This window comes from Saccopteryx bilineata, chromosome 6 (assembly GCF_036850765.1).
Source record: "Saccopteryx bilineata isolate mSacBil1 chromosome 6, mSacBil1_pri_phased_curated, whole genome shotgun sequence".
Classification (NCBI taxonomy): domain Eukaryota; kingdom Metazoa; phylum Chordata; class Mammalia; order Chiroptera; family Emballonuridae; genus Saccopteryx; species Saccopteryx bilineata.
In genome coordinates, this window is record NC_089495.1 from 155409131 (window position 1) to 155422522 (window position 13392).

Sequence of the window (13392 nt, forward strand, 5' to 3'; positions counted from 1 at the left end):
CTCTCTAGCCAAGAGTTGGAAAGCTCTAAGCTGAGAGGTTGTCCAGGAGCCATGTTCTTTCTATCTTGTGTCTCCAACATTTATTACAGTATTTTTCTTTCCTTCATGTTTAAAGCAGGCTTCTTCTATTCCATAGCAAAGGAGGGAAAAAGAGTGACAGATTGTGTGTGTGGAGGAATAACAGCTTCCTTTTTTAGGATGCAATCTTGGACATAGAACACATAATTCCACTCACATCTCTTTGGTCAGGACATGGACACATGGTCATGTCTAGCTGCAAGGGAATCTGGGAAATATACCATCCAGCTGGGCGGCCATGGGCTCTGATAAAATACGGGGACGTTTTTAGGAATAAGGGAAACATTCTAGCAGTCTCTGCATCCACCTCTGTGGTAGTCACAGAGATGTACCACCAAATTCTCCATCAGGGAGAGCCTTGCTGCCCACCTGTGGCCAGCACACAACCTCTCATTCTCAGGTCCTTTGGAGTCTGTCTTAGCTGCAGAGAGCTGCCTGGTCTGAAGTCACACCCTGCCTCTATGCAACCTGAATTCAGTGACTGAGCGAGAAGGTGTCATAAAAGGCCTAGTCATTCAGGACATTCTGACAGGTGATACTTGCTCCAGAGCCCCCTCACTGGGTTGCCTGAGACTTACTGGGTGTGCATTTCAGTTCAATTTCTTCCTCTGACATTCTTGCTTCTTCTTCTTCCTTCACAAGTGTTGGTTCCTGTTCCTAATAAATCCTTACAATCCAAATTCTGTCTCGGCGACTGCTTCTAGAAAGCCCAACCTGATTCTCCTGATTCTACCTGTGTTTACTTGCAGAATATTCCCCACACAGCCACCAGAAATATCATTTGAAATATCATCCCTTTGAAATATCATTCAGATTATGTCACTCCTTTTCTCTGAACATTCTGGGGGCTTTCCATGTCATATCTTTTAGTGAAATTCAAGTCCCAACAATGGCAAACATGCCCCAAAAGATCTGCACCCCTCAGCTGACTGTTCCTTTTCCATCTCAGCTCTGGCCTCACTTACTCCTTGGTCATTTCCCTCTAGCCTCACAAGCCTTTTCCATGGAAAGGTTCATCATCTTCCAGACCTAGAGCTTTGTCCTTGATTCTTCCTTAGGGATCTATGGGGCTCACTTCCTCTCTTCCTTCTGGTCTCTGTGCTAACATCACCTCCTCAGAGAAGCTTTCCTGATTGCCTTATTTAAAACAGCACTTTCTTCCAACACTGTCCATTACTTTTACCATGTTTCTTTTTCCTAACACCACTTTGTGGGTGGAGCGCAGAGCGTATTCCTAGCAGCTGTGGCTGATGCAATACTGTGAGAATACTCCAGCTCCCAGAACCCTCCTGGGCATACCCAGGAAGGGAGCTCACTGCTATAAGGAAGTGACTCAGCGCCAACCACACAGGCTCCCTGATCTTTTCAGCCACTGGCTTTGAAGAACATGCTGTAACACCCTATAGGCTGAACCTGTGTATATAAGCTAACTTACTTCCTGAATAAAGTGGATCTGCGTCACTGAACCTGGTCCCTGGAGTCGGGTCTCTGTGTCTCCGTCGTCCTCACCCCGAGCAGGACTTGTCTACACCACCTGACACTTCATCTTTGTTTATTATTATTTTTTAGTCTTCCTTTCCCAACTAGAATGTCAGAAACTTCAAGGTAGAGATTTGTGTCTGCATGGTTCACAACTGTTTTAATACACAGTAACCCTTAAAGAATAGTCATGAAATAAACACATAAATGGAAAACGGAGAGAAGTGATGATGGAGGTGAGCAGGGGCCATATCATGGAGGACATTGTAGATCATGATGAGGAGACTGCATTTTGTTCTCATTTTAATGGGGAGCCATGTAATGTCTAAGTGGGAGAGTAGCCTGATCTATTCTTCACTCAGTTGAATTTCAATGGCCCAGAACCTCAGTGTTACCAATGATAGAATGCTCACCATTTCTTGAAGAAACACATTCCGTTGCTGAAAATCTGCACCAAAAATTTTCATATATTGAATTATTCTTTCCTATAAATGCCACTGCCTTCAGGAACAACTCAAAGCAAGTTTAAAACTTTTTCTACATAATAGTCCTTGAAATATTTGGAGACTGTTTTTTTTTTTTTTCCTGTTGTTGTTCCTTTTTGTGTGTGTGCATTTTCCCTTGCTTTATTTTAGTTTTTGGAGACAGTGTTCTAAGTCTTCTCCATTCTAGGATAAACATCCATGATTCTGTGAGTTATTATCCTATTACGTGGCATTCAGACCTTTCATTGTCTTTCGGAGAGGTCTGGCTTTTCAATGTGCTCCTTAAGAACTGCCAAACTTTGGTCTGACCAGCATAATACAAAGGAGCAATTGGGTCTGAGGCTGGAGTTATCTATATCTTTGAACACAGTCTAATTTAATTACACTTCAGCCAGGTTACCACTAGGTCAGGCTACACTTGTGCTCAACAAAAACATCTGGAACATCTTTAAGCTAAAAGTGCTTCATCCCCTACTTAATTGTCCTAAGTACTGAGGTTTACATTGATCTTGTGACAGTTATCCTGTGGTTTCCGGCTGATGTGTTGAAATTTTTGTGATCAACTCTGTCTGCATTCTCTTAGCTGGGCAACATCTGTAATTTTGTAAATGTTTTTCTCTATTCATCTAATTTGTTAAAAATATTGAACAGAACTCGGGGTGAAATTCTATAGTTTTTGTCTTGAAAGTGTTTCTAGCCTGACCAGGTGGTGGCGCAGTGGATAGAGCGTCGGACTGGGATGCTGAGAACCCAGGTTCGAGACCCCGAGGTCGCCAGCTTGAGCGCAGGCTCATCTGGTTTGAGCAAAAGCTCACCAGCTTGGATCCAAGGTCGCTGGCTTGAGCAAGGAGTTACTCGGTCTGCTGAAGGCCCGTGGTCAAGGCACATATGAGAAAGCAATCAATGAACAACTAAGGTGTTGCAATGTGCAACGAAAAACTAATGACTGATGCTTCTCATCTCTCCGTTCCTGTCTGTCTGTCCCTGTCTATCACTCTCTCTCCTGACTCTCTCTCTGTCTCTGTAAAAAAAAAAAAAAAAAAAAAGAAAGTGTTTCTAAAATATCAGCTTTTCAACTAATGGACTGAGTTGACAGAAGAGTGTATTGTTATACCTGCAGTGTGAGTATCTTTGTAGATAAATACAAAAATTTTAGAGCAGGGAAAATAAGGGGGTCATGTTATATTAAACAAAACTCATAGGAGAACACGTAGAAACAAAAGGAAAGTCATAAATAACTTTGACAGCTTAAATAATCAGTTTGATTTATTTTTCCCTGGGAGAGGAGTGAAGTCATCTATAAAGGTACTTGATACATTTATGATGTTCCTATAATGAGATGCTTTAAGAATGTTTCTTTGAAATCCATGGTCTTTTTGCAGGTCCCATATAACACAACATTGTTGCATGCCTAGACTCATTTTCAATTTAATGATTTAAATTTTAAAAAAGCAATAGGTCATACTCATGGGAGACATGTATACCTCTTACTCTCTTAAAAATAGTGATCTGGCCCTAGTTAGTGACTCAGTGGATAGAACATCAACCTGGCATATGGATGTCTTGGGTTTGATTCCTGGTCAGAGCACACAGGAGAAGCGACTATATGTTTTTTCTCCCTTCTTCTCCCCCTTCTTTTCCTCTTCTCCCACAGCCAGTGGCTCAATTGATTATAATGTGGCCTTGGGTGCTGATGATAGCTTGCTTGGGCCAAGCACATCAGCCTTAGGTTCTAAAAATAGCTTGGTACTCCAGCATTGGCTCCATCCACCCATCAACTGGGTGCATATGAGTTGGAGCACATGCAGGAGTCTCCCTCACTATCTACCCTCCTCTCACATAAAAAAAATAGTGATTTGTTCTTCAAGTCCTGCTATATTTTCATATAATCTAGACTGATCAGAACTAATAAAACCACATGGGGGTTGGGTTGCTTCACATTGTAGCTACTGAGCAGACCTTTTACATACAGTTTGTACAAGCAGCTGCTAAATCAACTCACAGGCATGAAATGCCTGGTTAAGATGGAAAATATTATAATGAAATCATTTTCCCTTATCCACTAACCTAATAGCTATGTCAAAGACACAATTGGACATAATTTGCTATAACCTGTTCGAAGAGAGCCCTTGTTTTTTATTGGGGTTCATCTTACTTTCATCCAAGCACACATAAAACATCTCTTTAACAATGTATAGCATTGGGCTGTGGGTTTATGACAATCTCACCTGATGCTTGGTTTTCATAATCTATTGCTTTTCACCCTGTCTTCAGACATATCTCTTGGATATCATTAAAAAAAATTCCTTTTTCTCCTACTGGAAAGTGATACAAACAAATTACATATAAATTAGAAATAGAGAAAACAAACAAAAATAATCTCCTAACTGAAATACTTTTAATATTTTGGTGCATTAACCTCCAGAATTTTTTATTTTTTATTTTTCTGAAGTTGGAAACAGGGAGGTAGTCACACTCCCGCATGCACCCAACCAAGATCCACCCGGCATGCCCACCAGGGGGCGATGCTCTGCACATCTGGGGCGTTGCTCTGTTGCAACCAGAGCCATTCTAGTGCCTGAGGCAGAGGCCATGGAGCCATCCTCAGCACCTGGGCCAACTTTGCTCCAATGGAGCCTTGGCTGTGGGAGGGAAAGAGACAGAGAGGAAGGAGAGGGGGAGGGGTGGAGAAGCAGATGGGCGCTTCTCCTGTGTGCCCTGGCCAGGAATCAAACCCGGGATTCCTGCACGCCAGGCCGATGCTCTACCACTGAGCTAACCAGCCAGGGCCTAACCTCCAGAATTTTTATGTATCTATTCTTTACAATATCACAATGCTGTGCATATTTTTAAAGAGTTTATTTATTCATTTTAGAGAGGAGGAGAAAGAGAGAAAGAGAGAGAGAGAGAGAAAGGGGGAGGAGCAGGAAGCATTAACTCCATACGTGTCTTGACCAGCCAAGCCCAGGGTTTCAAACTAGTGACCTCAGCGTTCCAGGTTGACACTTTATCCACTGCGCCACCACAGGTCAAGTGTGCATATGTTTTTAAATAAAGTGTTTGTGTTATTGGATTGTCTTCCTTACTGTCCTATATTGTAAAGGGTGATGGCAGCAATGTTGAGGTCATAATTACAAGTTTTCACAATTTGGGGTATATTTTCCTAGGTTTATAGCCCCCAAATGCTTTTGGACAGCTATTTGCTTATATTATTTTCTAGCTGAACTTCAATTTCATCTTCATGATGTCCATTTTACATTTTTCAGTGTGCATATAATTTTGCTAGATAAGCCAAAAGGAAACTAAAAAAATAAATAATTGAGCTCTGTCTCTATCTGTTGTTCACATCACACTATGTTTGGAACCTTTAAATATAAAGTGGGAACATAAATTGGGCTAACTTTTCTGGATAGTGGCCAAGGAATATGAGTCAAGATCTTTAGAAATCTTTTGCCCTGGCCCTAGCTGGTTTGCTCAGTGGTAAAGTGTCAACCTTGTGTGTGGATGTCCCAGTTTGATTCCCAGTCAGGGTACACAGGAGAGGTGATTATCTGCTTCTCCACCCCTCCCCCTTCTCTGTCTCTGTTTCTCTCCTCCCTTCCCAAAGCCGTGGCTCGATTGGTTTGAGCACATTGGCCCCAGGTGCTGAGGATGGCTCCATGGAGTCTCCACCTCAGGTACTAAAAATAGCTCAGTTGTGAACATGGCCCTAGATGGGCAGAACATCAGCCCCAAATGAGAGTTGCCAGGTGGATTCCGATCAGGGTGCATATGGGGGTCTGTTTCTCTATCTCCCCTTCTCTCACTTGGCAAAGAAGAAAAAAATATTTTGCCCCTTGTCCAACTAATTCCACATCTAGAAATAAGATCCTAAGGAAACAATTTATTCAAACATTTTGCAGAAAGATCTTAACTGTGGGGTTATCCATAATAGTGAAAGATCTTACCTAGATGTCCAAAAGTAGGGGGGTGGTTAAAATATAGATGATGGAATATTATATAATCACTTTAAAAAAAAGCATGCCTTTAAAAAATAAACAATGACCTGGGAAAGTGCTAATGATATGAAAATATTAATAAAATACAATATTGTATACTGAATAGGACCCTGATTTTGATACACAAAAATGCTGAAATGATATAACTCTACATGGTTATAGTACAGGATTTTCTTTTTTTTTTCTTTTCATTTTTCTGAAGCTGGAAACAGGGAGAGACAGTCAGACAGACTCCCGCATGCGCCCGACCGGGATCCACCTGGCACGCCCACCAGGGGCAACGCTCTGCCCACCAGGGGGCGATGCTCTGCCCATCCTGGGCGTCGCCCTGCTGCGACCAGAGCCACTCTAGCGCCTGGGGCAGAGGCCAAGGAGCCATCCCCAGTGCCCGGGCCATCCTTGCTCCAATGGAGCCTTGGCTGCGGGAGGGGAAGAGAGAGACAGAGAGGAAAGTGCGGAGGAGGGGTGGAGAAACAAATGGGCGCTTCTCCTGTGTGCCCTGGCCGGGAATGGAACCCGGGTCCTCCGCACGCTAGGCCGACGCTCTACCGCTGAGCCAACCGGCCAGGACCTGTACAGGATTTTCAATTTGCTTCATAAATTTGTTTTCCAGATTGATTCCAAGTATATAATGCTTCTTTTATAATGAGTAAGTTGAACATGTAATTGCCACGTGTGTGAACCATCTTCCTAAGGAAGTAAAATACCTCTTCCTCCTCTTCTTGTTCTGACTCCTCCTTGCCTTTTCTTTGCATCTTTTGAAATCTTTATGTCATCCTGGACCTACTTTAGTGAGCCAAGTTCCTGACTATTTGCAGGCTTGGTTTATGCTGCGTTTGAATCCATTCCATGTAATATTACCTTTCTTCCATTCCCCACCCTCTTCCCACCCCCATGCTCTTAATACCTGAGCTCACCGGAGAACTGCTTGGGAAGTCATATGAGTTTCCCCGGCTGCCTCCTTATTTTCTTCTAGATCAGCTCGCCAATGAGCATCTTACCAATATTTTATTCTCAGGTGCCCAGCTGGTTAGCCTCTTTCCCTTGTATAATTTCCAGTGATGTGATCACACCCATCTTTTCTTTGGTTTTCTTGCAATGTTTTTCTAAATACTGTATGACACCTATGTGAATTTCTCAGGGTTGTTTTTTTTTTGTGCTCTGAAGTGTCATGGCCTCTTGTCCCAATCTTGACCTAATTTGGGACATCACAGGAAGCAGGAAAAGCAAGGGAGTTGAGGCCTGGCAGCGGACCACAGAACAGGGTCAGACAGAGGCCGAGGAGACGGGGCCTGCACAGGGGCTGGCTCTGAAGGGACTGGCTGGCGTGTCTGGTGTTCAGTAGATGTTACTGGGGGACATGATGACTCTACTGACCGTTGGGAAAATACCTGTAGAAAGGTGAATTCCTGGAGCAGGGAGTCCTGTGCTTGTACTTTCCAGGAGGACTAAGGTCAGGGAAGCAGCACCCAGGAAAGTTCATGTAGGTTTGTGTGTGAATTACATACCTACTTTTGTGTTTGTAGATTTCCACTCAGGACATCTTTCTCCTAAACTTGGAAATAGACTTTCTGTGTTATCCACTTATAAGGCTTTTTAAATTAGCAAAGCCAAACTAAAACAAAAAACTGACATACAAAAAAGAAAAAAAAAGAAAGAAGGTAAAATACCCATATTCTACCACCTGCAGAGAACTACCACTAACATTTTGCAGTGGTGTATGGAGTGTAGCTCTTTCTTTTTGTCTTTTGTTCTTCTGTGTTTTCTAGTAACAAGCACCATTTCACCGCATCTCATTGAAATCTATTAGACTGTGTGGTTTAGTGCAGGAATTCACCGTACTTTGGTGTAAGACGTCTGAGTCACTGATGTTAACACTGAGAAGAATGTGCGTGACCGCTAAATTTCATCACGCACTCAGTATACGCCAGGCACTTTGTAAGTACTCAGCAACCATTCTAATTTAATCCTGACAACAAGCATTTTAAGTAGGTTTTATTTTCATTTGCACTTTAGAGATGAAAACTTGACCAGAGAATGTCACTTGCCCAAGATACCACAGCTGGTCAGAGACAGAGTCAGGGCTCAAACTCAGGTGTGCTCGGATCAAAAACCTCATTAATTAATCAGGCCACCATTCTTCCTTTCCACTGGGAGCTCGTTGGTAGATATTGGTTAGAATCCCAACCCAGAAAGAGACAACATTGAAAGTATTTTTTTTAATTCTAAACTATTGCTTAATGTTTAATGTTATGGTCAAAGTCTCTGCTTGTGAAGTAAATAGTTTTTTAACATGTGATGCAATATGATTTCAGGAATACAAAACCCTGGACTCTGAGTCCAGGTCTCTATAGTTTAATTTACAAAGTAAAGTAGGAAAGGATATTAAGTGTTTTTAGGTACAAGGTCCTGTTTCCTATAAAGTAGTTGTCATGTATTCTTTAGCCTAAGTGTCTATGTATTTCTCTTTATGGTTATAAAAGATCATATACTAAGTACAACATTACATCCAAGAGTTGGCTAATCTTTAGTGGTGAGCATAAACCTCAACAATACAAAATAGCCACTTGATTTGCTATAATTTTTTGAATTTTTTTTTCCTTAATGGTTTTTCCATTTCCTCTGCCAAATTAAACTTCAACGGTAAGTTTAAATGTGTCTTTTAAATATCATTTAATGTTGAATATCAGCCAGATCCTCAGTTATTACCATAAGTTAGTTACTGGAGTGTGAATTGAGCTATATAGAGGGGATGATAGACCAGACTACAGGTCAACCACATGGTGCTAAAGTTACACAAAACAATAAATCACAGATTGAAAGATGAACAACTACATCTAATTTTAAGACTCATCATAAAGGCTTTACATTAGGCTTATATGTGTTTTTTTTAATTCATTTTAGAGAGGAGAGGGAGAGACAGAGAGAGAGAGAGAGAGAGAGAGAGAGAGAGGAGAGACAGAGAGAGAGAAGGGAGGAGCTGGAAGCATCAACTCCCATATGTGCCTTGACCAGGCAAGCCCAGGATTTCGAACCGGCGACCTCAGCATTTCCAGATCGACGCTTTATCCACTGCGCCACCCACCACAGGTCAGGCCTTATATGTGTTTTTAGAAGAGTTCTGGGGGCATCTTATAATTCTCAGACATGTTCAAGAGATAAAGCACTCGGGACTAGTAATTATAATAATTTATTAATTGTGCACATTACTGTCTATTATCTTTGTATTTAATTGTACAAAGGAAAATTTTACTAGTCCAAAACAAACAACCCCACCCACAAACATACATGATTCTCCCCAAAAGCTGTCAAATTAAGTTTGATTTAGTTGTTCCTTCATTTTCTGCTTGCTTTATCTTTGCACCATTTCACAAAGTTCAATAGCTGCAAATAGGGGCTGGGTGTCAATGATTTAATACATTTACAAACTTAAACTTAAAATTTTATCCATTACATTGACTTTTTTTTTTACATTGACTGTTAAGGGATGATGCAAATAAAAGTTGAGGTCTCATATGGTGCAATTGAAGAACTATCTCATTAAGAGTACTCTTTATTTTCTTTCTTTTTTTTGTATTTTTCTTAAGTGAGAAGTGAGGAGGCAGAGAGACAGACTCCCGCATGTGCCTAGCTGGGATCCACCCGGCAAGCCCACTAGGGGGCGATGCTCTGCCCATCTGGGGTGTTGCTCTTTTGCAACCACAGCCATTCTAGCACCTGAGGTGGAGGCCATGGAGCCATCCTCAGCTCTAGGGTCAACTTGCTCCAGTGGAGCCTTGGCTGCAGGAGGGGAAGAAAGAGAGAGAGAGAGAATGGAGAGGGAGAAGGGTGGAGAAGCAGATGGGTGCTTCTCCTGTGTGCCCTGGCTGGGAATCGAACCTGGGACATTCACATGCCAGGCCAATGCTCTACCACTAAGCCAACCAGCCAGGACCTTCATTAAGAGTACTCTTAAGGAAGCCACGAAAAGGGCACACAATTATTTTTTTAATTTATATTTTTAAACAATTTCAAATTTCAAACATAAAGAAATTTTCCAAGAATAGAACAACAACAACAAAATACTCTTTCAAATACTTTTTACTCAGAGACCTCATTCCAGTTTTACCAGACATTCCCTAGGCTCCTATAGCAAGAGGATGACATGGGACATCCATTTAGCATGTCACCCTAGGCTCCCTCAGCCTCTCTGCCTTTTTTGAAGATTGTAGGACAATCACTTTGCATACTGCCCTTCAACTTGGGTATGTGCAATCTTTTCTCACAAAACAACCCAGGTTATTATGTTTTCAGCAGGAAGATCTCAGAAGAGATGTATATTCTTCTCATTCCATTGGGGAGAGCACGACATCAATTTGTCCCATTAACAATGGTATTAATTTTGATTATTTGTTTAAGATGGTGTCTTCCAGGGTCCTCCACTATAAATTTCTTGTCCTCCATTTGTAATAAATAATTATTTTATGTGGAGACCTTTTCAAGGCTATACAAGCATTTCATTTCTCATCCCACTAACACCTCCCAGTTTTAGCATCCATACCAATATTTCTAGACAGAATTAAATAAAAAAAATTTTTTAAGTGAGAAGAGGGGAGATATAGAGACAGATTCCTGCACGCGCCCCAACTGGGATTCCCCTGGCTAACCCCCGTCTGGGGGTAACCTCACAACCAAGCTATTTGTAACACCTGATGCAGAGGCTCAGCTGAGCCATCCTCAGCTCTCGGGCCAACTGCTCCAGTGGAGCCTTGGCTGCGGGAGGCAAAAAAAGAGATAGAGAAAATGGAGAGGGGGAAGGGAGGAGAAGCAACTGATCACTTCTCCTGTGTGCCCTGACTGGCAATTGAACCTAGGACTTCCACAAGCCAGGTTGATGTTCTGCCACTGAACCAACTGGCCAGGTCCAGAATTAAGTATTTTAATAATAATTTCCTAATTGCAATTTTCTGATTCTAGTATTTCTCCTGTATTAATTCTCCTTAAAGGAATACCTTTCTTATCTTCCTATATATTCGTTAATTGTTAACATGTTTATTGCTCTTAGTGTGGACTCATTGATTCTTGTTTTAGTCAATGGATTATAAGTTGTTACCATCATTAATTATTTTGATACTCAGATTGTCCCATATTTGACGAGTGAAAACTCATTCAAATGACTTCTGGATCCTTTAACATGTTCCCTATCATACTCTGAGTGTTATCCGAGTTCTTTTTCACAACCTGATGTTCCAGGCTTATCTTGCCCTTCCCCTGCCCCAGTCCTGGAACCAGCCAATTTCCCAAGGCCTTGCTGCCTTTCAGTGGAGAGTTGTATTTAGAAACCAAGATCTAGGCACTAGGAATGCTCACTGCTACTGGGTGTATTGCCATTCCCAGACTATCTTAGTGGAAAGAGCCAAGGATCATATGCATATACAGGCATACATACACATATGCACACACCTTTATAGCTACAATTATTTCTGTGTCTGCCTGGATATATGCAAGATTTGTCCTGATTCCTCCACTTCTCGTCCATACCACAAGGTTCACTGAAGCTTTCCTTCTTTCCACAGTGCTACTCCTTGTCATCAGTAAGAATGCTGACTCCCATGATCTTCAATGGCTTTGCTTGTTTGCTCAGTCCCTTGTATGTAGCCGATACTGTGACAGTACTAGGCTGCTATTCTTTTTTTTTTTTTTATAAATTTTTATTAATGGTAATGGGATGACATTAATAAATCAGGGTACATATATTCAAAGAAAACATGTCTAGGTTATTTTGTCATCAAATTATGTTGCAAACCCCTCGCCCAAAGTCAGATTGTCCTCCGTCACCCTCTATCTAGTTCTCTGTGCCCCTCCCCCTCCCCCTAACTCTCTCCCTCCCTCCCTCCCATGTCCTCCCTCCCCCCCCACCCTTGGTAACCACCACACTCTTGTCCATGTCTCTTAGTCTCATTTTTATGTTCCACCAATGTATGGAATCATGTAGTTCTTGTTTTTTTCTGATTTACTTATTTCACTCCTTATAATGTTATCAAGATCCCACCATTTTGCTGTAAATGATCTGATGTCATCATTTCTTATGGCTGAGTAGTATTCCATAGTGTATATGTGCCACATCTTCTTTATCCAGTCTTCTATTGAAGGGCTTTTTGGTTGTTTCCATGTCTTGGCCACTGTGAACAGTGCTGCAATGAACATGGGGCTACCTGTGTCTTCACGTATCAATGTTTCTGAGGTTTTGGGGTATATACCCAGTAGAGGGATTGCTGGGTTATAAGGTAGTTCTATTTGCAGTTTTTTGAGGAACCACCATACTTTCCTCCATAATGGTTGTACTACTTTACAGTCCCACCAACAGTGAATGAGGGTTCCTTTTTCTCCACATAGGCTGCTATTCTTATAAGGCCCACCATGACTTCCCCACTCAGGTCTGCCCCATGACTTTTGGAAGGAAGGAAGGAAGGAAGGAAGGAAGGAAGGAAGGAAGGAAGGAAGGAAGGAAGGAAGGAAAGAAGGAAGGAAGGGAGAAAGGAGTGTATTAATTTTTTTATTTATTCATTTTAGAAGAGAGAGAGAAGGGGGGAGGAGCAGGAAGCATCAACTCCCATATGTGCCTTGACCAGGCAGGCTCAGGGTTTTGAACCGGTGACCTCAGCATTCCGGGTTGACGCTTTATCCATTGCACCACCACAGGTCAGGCGTGTATTAATTTTAAATTTGGTATAATTAACATATAAAATGCACTGATCTCAAATGTTCAATTGGATGAATTTTGACAACTGCATGTATTTAAGAAACAACCAACTAAAAGAAAATATAGACTATTTCCACCCCTCCAGAGATTTTCTCAGGTGAGGAAGTGCACCCATCAGCCAGCATCATTAACTGCCTCCCCCACACTGATCTCAATGTCTACCACTCAGTTTGCAAAGGCTGCCAAAAATGTTCTCTTCTCCATTTTGTCTCAAAGTTTCTTTCCCTGATGCCCAGACTGCTTAGTTTTTTTGTCTCTCTTTCTCTACCCACCACAGGGTTTTATTATATAGAACAGCTCGGTTCCTCCTCACTAGTGTTCTCTCTTTCTCACCCATTGGGGGAATTCTCCACATTTAAGCCGAGCCTGGCAGTGATCTAGTGATCCAGCAAACAAGAATCCTTTCCATATTTGACTATGTGGTGTGTGTGTGTGTGTTGTGTGTGTGTGTGAGAGAGAGAGGGGGGGGAGAGAGAGGAGAGAGAGAGGAGAGTTTTTGTGATTTAATCACAACAGAAGAAGGGCCACCATTATTTTATATTAATGGCAGTACACTTTCTTTCTTATCATGGAACACAATGTTCATTAGAAACATTGTTTAAGAATCCCT